This window comes from Tenebrio molitor, unplaced genomic scaffold (assembly GCF_963966145.1).
Source record: "Tenebrio molitor unplaced genomic scaffold, icTenMoli1.1 SCAFFOLD_866, whole genome shotgun sequence".
Lineage (NCBI taxonomy): Eukaryota > Metazoa > Arthropoda > Insecta > Coleoptera > Tenebrionidae > Tenebrio > Tenebrio molitor.
The window spans coordinates 9,047-15,632 of record NW_027184265.1 but is presented as its reverse complement, the minus strand read 5'-3'; the positions used below and the strand labels follow the sequence as shown (position 1 = coordinate 15,632).

The following is a 6,586-nucleotide window of genomic DNA, read 5'->3' as shown; positions in this document are numbered from 1 at the left end:
CTCCGGCAACATGGCTATTGTGGTATTATTGATACCACCTAACTGAAGAATGATTAAAAAGATTATAAAGTTAATAACTAAGTCGACGATTTTATCGGGAAATTGAACGGAGAAACAAAAATAGCTCTTAGCGACAGTTGCCTGAAGTCGCAAATAACGGCGATTGACGAAATCACGTTTTTTTTATTTTAATTCCAATGAACAATACACAGGGTCACAATTATCTGTTATGTATTCTATAATGTTTTGCAAAGTAAATAATGTGAGTTGTCATGCGTAATATTAATTAGCTAAGTAATTTTTGCAAGTATTTTATGTCAGATATGCAATGTATAATAACGTAATGTTGCAAAGTATTTTAATTTTTATGCTAGGTAGAGATAATAAAATAGAAAATGATTTAGGAACATAAAAAATCTCATTAAAACAGGAACAATTGAAATTAAAATAAACATAACATTCTGTACTAAAGTACAGTTTTGTTCACTCCTTTTTTCAAAGTCTTCTGTCCTCTCATTTGCACATACTGCTATTCCAAAACAGTGAAATTGTCTGTTTCAGGGAATCCTTAACGTTCCTTGCTAATGTCAACAACGTTTTCGATGAAACAAAGAGTCGGAAAAATGTCGGCTCATTGTATTCAATAACATACGCGACTACAAAACCATCTGTATCATTTGTAGGAATCGCGGTTTTTTCGATGAGAATTCGTTCTAATTTTTTCTTTCTTAAAAAAGCTAAGTAATTTTAATTTCACTAAAGATGAACATTTAGGCTATATGCTGGGTAATGCAAATCCATCAACCATCAACTAGGTTGTTCAGCAGATGTACGATTGTTTATTTGATTTCTTCTTCCGAAGAGTTGTATTCTGGCAAAATAGAAATTTATTCATAACATAACCTCAATCAACTAAATTATTTCGAATACAATAACCACATAACTACAAGTTGGATAGGCATGGGTGCAAAATACCGATAATGCATGAAACCTAAAGGGCCTACTGTTCATCCAATATATTTACATAGCTTAAATAGCATGTTTATTTTTTATAGAAAAATTTTGCATTTCTCGCTTTCTTAAACTGTATGTAACATTTTTCATATTTTTTCGCTGTCATAATGACATAATAAAAGTTAATTAAAAATCGCTGTTTCACGTCTTTTTCTTTTTTGTTCGAGAGTTTTTGTGGTTCTGAAAAGAACCGTTTATAAATGTGTCGAAAACGAAAAACATCTATTTCGAACTGGTGTACTTGGTGACGGCTTTGGTACCTTCGGAGACGGCGTGCTTGGCCAACTCACCGGGCAACAACAGACGCACGGCAGTTTGAATTTCTCTGCTGGTGATCGTCGAACGTTTGTTGTAGTGTGCCAGACGGGAAGCTTCAGCGGCGATACGTTCGAAGATGTCGTTCACGAAACTGTTCATTATGCTCATAGCCTTACTAGAGATACCGGTGTCGGGATGGACTTGTTTCAACACCTTGTAGATGTAGATGGCATAGCTCTCCTTCCTCCTGCGCTTCTTTTTTTTGTCGCTCTTGGAAATGTTCTTCTGAGCTTTCCCGGCCTTCTTGGCTGCCTTACCACTTGTCTTCGGCGGCATTTTTCAATTCAATTCGATTCAACAAACTCGCGAACTGCTCTGACTCGTGTGCGTGCGTTAACTTTGCACCACCACCTTTCTGATAGGTAGTGTGTTCACCAGAACCCCACCTGAAAACGGGCTCCCACCAATCGTCACGTCCTATTCTCCTATCACGGAGGCTATAAATTCGAAGCACAGCTACCAGCTTTTACAATCGACGAGTCCCGTCCGTCAGTTTTATTACTTCTCGTGGTGTCTAACGAACGAACTTAAAATGTCAGGTCGCGGTAAAGGAGGTAAAGTGAAGGGAAAAGCGAAATCCCGTTCGAGCCGTGCCGGTCTCCAGTTTCCGGTGGGTAGGATACATCGTCTTCTCAGAAAAGGAAATTACGCGGAACGCGTCGGTGCAGGAGCTCCCGTCTATTTGGCCGCCGTCATGGAGTACTTAGCCGCCGAAGTTCTAGAATTGGCAGGAAACGCTGCCCGTGACAACAAGAAGACACGTATTATACCGCGTCATCTGCAGCTGGCCATCAGAAACGACGAGGAATTGAACAAACTCCTGTCCGGAGTTACGATCGCCCAAGGCGGTGTCTTACCCAACATTCAGGCCGTACTTTTACCCAAAAAAACCGAGAAGAAACCTTAAACGAACGATCGATCCATCTCCGTGGCGAAAACTCAAAATATCGGCCCTTCTCAGGGCCACTATAGCTTTTTTTTTTCGTAAAATGACCGATGCATCTTTTCTTTTTGTATTATTATCATTGCGGTCGTCAATTTGGCTGTATGAAGAAAGATTTACGACTGCAATGCCAAAAGGAAAGCAAGGGGTGTTTACGATCTTGGTACATTTATCAGGTAGTCCGTTGTTTCTCGAAAGAACATCATGTTTCTTTTTTTTCCTCTTATTTTTATTTTGTGGTTCTGAAAAGAACCGATTTTGTATTTCGTATTTTATTCTGGTTTTCTCGAACGGTGAAGAGCGCCAGGAAATTAACCTCCGAAACCGTAGAGGGTGCGTCCTTGACGTTTCAAAGCGTAGACGACGTCCATCGCTGTCACGGTTTTACGTTTGGCGTGTTCCGTGTAGGTGACGGCATCTCGGATGACATTTTCCAAGAACACTTTCAGGACTCCGCGAGTTTCTTCGTAGATCAAACCGGAAATACGTTTCACGCCGCCACGACGAGCCAATCTTCTGATAGCGGGTTTCGTGATGCCCTGGATGTTGTCACGCAGGACTTTGCGATGACGCTTCGCTCCTCCTTTTCCCAATCCTTTGCCTCCTTTACCGCGACCGGTCATCTTTTCAGATTATTTCAACTGACACAAAATACCTGCACACCTCGTCCCTAGGAAGTCAACTACCGCAAAATTTCAACTAACGGAGCCTTATATAGATTCAACGGTTCACCATCGACCAATCGACGAAGTCAGCCGTTGACTTTGTTCACGTATAAAAGTACAATTTAATATGGCGGAATTTTTAGTACCCGTTTACCTTTCGACGCGTGCACGTCTAACGATCGTCAGTTTTGTTTTTCATTCGTTTCATTCGAAATGGCCAGGACCAAGCAGACCGCACGCAAGTCCACCGGAGGAAAAGCCCCCAGGAAACAACTGGCTACCAAAGCGGCCAGGAAAAGCGCTCCCGCCACTGGCGGCGTCAAGAAGCCCCACCGTTACAGACCTGGTACGTGGCTCTGCGTGAGATCCGTCGTTACCAGAAAAGTACCGAGTTGCTCATCCGCAAGCTTCCCTTTCAACGTTTGGTGAGGGAGATCGCTCAGGATTTCAAAACCGATTTGCGCTTCCAAAGCTCCGCCGTGATGGCCCTCCAGGAAGCGAGCGAAGCTTACTTGGTCGGTCTGTTCGAGGACACGAATTTGTGCGCCATCCACGCCAAACGTGTAACCATCATGCCAAAGGACATCCAACTTGCCAGACGTATTCGGGGTGAACGCGCTTAAATTTTTCCACATCGTGTTTCGGAAGAACAACAACATCCCGAGAAAAACGAAACACGAATTTTATAACAAAAAAAATCGGTTCTTTTCAGAACCTCAAACCTTACAGGCAAAAAAAAAAAAATATATCGCCCTTCAACCGGAAATGAATAAAATAAAAATGTCAATAATCGGTCGGTCCTCTCGATTCGGGTTGGGTTGCGGTCGTTCGTAAAATTTTATTGCATCCTGTCATCACCTACCTGCCAGCTGATGCTATCTATTTTATTTGGTTTCGCCGTAAGGATAGTTTTATTTCTTTTTTTCGTCGTAGATTATCGTGTGGCCCTGAAAAGGGCCATTTGTGCGTGCCCCGTTGCCGGTAGTACGATGATGACGTCGGAACGAGGCACAGCCGAACGAACATGAGTCGAGTATCCATCCACGTTTCTCACTTTTTCCTCTTCGGCGAAGCGGCCTTTTTCACCTTGACAGGAATGGCTTTGGCTGTCTTGGGTTTGGGTGCTTTGGGTTTTTTAGTCGGACCAGCCTTGTTAGATTTCTTCGCTTTGGAAGGCGATCGGGGTTTCGGGGCGGCTCTAGTTTTCTTTTCTGCCGAGGAGGCGGCCGATTTCTTGGCTTTCGCTGCGGCGGCGGAGGCAGCGACGGCGCTCTTCTTTTCGGCAGCAGTCTTCTTCGCTTTGGGGGAGGCTTGTTTTTTGGCTGTCTTCGAGGAAGCCTTGTCGGAAGTCGTCGCGACGGCGGTACGTTTGGCGGATGATTTTTTCGTCTTGGATGCGGCGGACGAAGCGGGTTTCCTCTTGTCGGAGGCGGAGGCGACTTTGGCACCACCGGAGGTGGACGAGGCGAGCTTGAACGAACCCGACGCGCCCTTACCTTTCGTCTGAACCAGAGATCCCGACGCCACGGCGCCTTTCAGATATTTCTTGATGAAAGGGGCGACCTTTTCGGCGTCGACTTTGTAATTTGCGGCGACGAACTTCTTGATGGCCTGAAGAGACGATCCTCCGCGTTCCTTGAGTCCCTTGATGGCGTTGTTTACCATCTCGGATGTCGGAGGATGGGACGGTTTCGCCCTGGGATTTTTCGCTTTTTTCTCTTTCTTCGCGTGGGATTGAGGGGTGGCAGCGGAACCGGTGGTGACCGATGATGCTGTTTGATTTTCGACGTCGGCCATCTTTCACGTTAAAACGTTAAAAGTTAATAATAATTATTGAAAAAACACTTGCTCACACACGTACACTTCGAGCACCTCGTGAACGAGAATTGAACAAAAAAATTTTCTAAGTCTTTATAAAATAGTCGCCACTGCGGACGGAAGACTGAACGCGCACCGCGTCCGCCGTCGAAGAAATTGCAGGCCTCGGAATCGTTGCCCGCGTGATGGCATCGTCCTCTTTCCTCGATCACCATCGCCACCGTGTGATCAAGCTGGCCGAACTCGGTTTCCGAAGTTTCCCTGGAGATAGCGAAGTTCGTCTCGGAACGTCGGTGGGTTTCGAATCAGGTACACGCCCCTCCAACCACCAGCCCTAAATCCGGGTCGTCACGGTTTCGATTCGGGACCGACGGTTTACGTCGGCGGTGCGGGGTAGACGCGTCGATTCCGGGAATCCATATTTCGTTCGCCGAAATATTGGTCCATCTCTTCCCGGAATACCGCGCCACCTTCTCGATTTTACGACATCTTCGCGTCGCCAAACGCTTCCGAAACGGTCGAAGCACAGAAAGGACCTGGTGTTCGAACCGAGGCAATTCCGACAACAGGATGCCGCGAACCGCCTCTCCGACGTTCAGGTCGATCGTTTTCGGCGGAAGTTGAAACGGGACGAGTCGACGACGGGTCCCGTTGCCGTCCGGACCCTTCGGGACGGCCGAAAGTCCGTCGAGAGGATCATCCGAAAGGAGACGGTCTTCATCGTCCGACCGATGCCGCACCTACGAGTTTTCCGATATTTTCTTCGACGGATCTTCAGGTTTTCTTCCTTTCTTCCGTCTTTCTCTCTTCGTAATTTCGTGTCCGACCTGCGTCGTCCGAAGTCGGGGTGAAGATCGAAGAAAAAACGCCAAAAATAACAACTCGTCAGCCACGCACACCGCGTTCGAATGTCTAACGGTCCAACTTGGATTTTCGAAGATCGCCGAATCCGAGGGACGATAAATAATAATAATAATAATAATAATGGTAATAAATAATAATGTTAATAATAATAATAATGATATGATGATTATAACGATAATTATTATAGATAGGTAAATAGAAACACAGGTCTCCTCTCGAAAATCGGAACTTCCTGATATTACTTACATATTTCGGTCGATCCAAATGTGGGAATCTCGTCGTCGTCGGAGCAAGCAGCGCGGTAGGTGGGGTGAAATTCTGGATTTTCCACCGCCGCCGGCGGTCGAAAAATGTGCGACGCGGGAGATCGCCAGTCCGTCTAGTAGTCTCTCTTGTCGTTAGAGCGTGACGTGGTGGTTGTTGTGGGATTTCCCGTTAGTTCGGTCCGACGTCGGTCGTCAGAGGGTAAGTGCATACGGAAACGAAACGCATCGCGTTTTGATGTTCATATTCGTGCATCGGAATGTTAAAAGCAATATATTTTACACCAACGATCACACCTAAACACCACGGCAACGGCCATACCACGTTGAAAAGCACCGGTTCTCGTCCGATCACCGAAGTTAAGCAACGTCGGGCGCGGTCAGTACTTGGATGGGTGACCGCTTGGGAACACCGCGTGCCGTTGCCCCCCAACACTTTTTGTTTTTTTTTGAAATCCATAGCAACCACCGAACCGATTTGTTTTTCGTGCAGGTATTCGGAAACATGCACAGACCCGTATAATGTAGATTCATAGCTTTAAGTACTAGATAATTAAGAAAACAATTTTTTTTGTCGATTAATTGTAAACAATTGCAGAATAAAAACTCGTCAAACGGTAAAGGTTGTCGTTCGATCACCGAAGGTAAGTCACGCGGGCAGCGGTCAGCACTTGGACGGGTGACCGGTTCATTATATTCCT

At 45.6% G+C, this 6,586-nt stretch overlaps 1 non-coding gene across 1 annotated transcript; it reads left to right on the top strand.

Annotated features, from left to right (window-relative positions):
• The first annotated feature begins 6,193 nt into the window (after nt 1–6,193).
• On the top strand, nt 6,194–6,313 carry LOC138141066 (5S ribosomal RNA). Its single transcript, XR_011162962.1, has one exon. It is a non-coding gene; the product is annotated as a 5S ribosomal RNA (ribosomal RNA).
• Nucleotides 6,314–6,586: the final 273 nt, after the last annotated feature.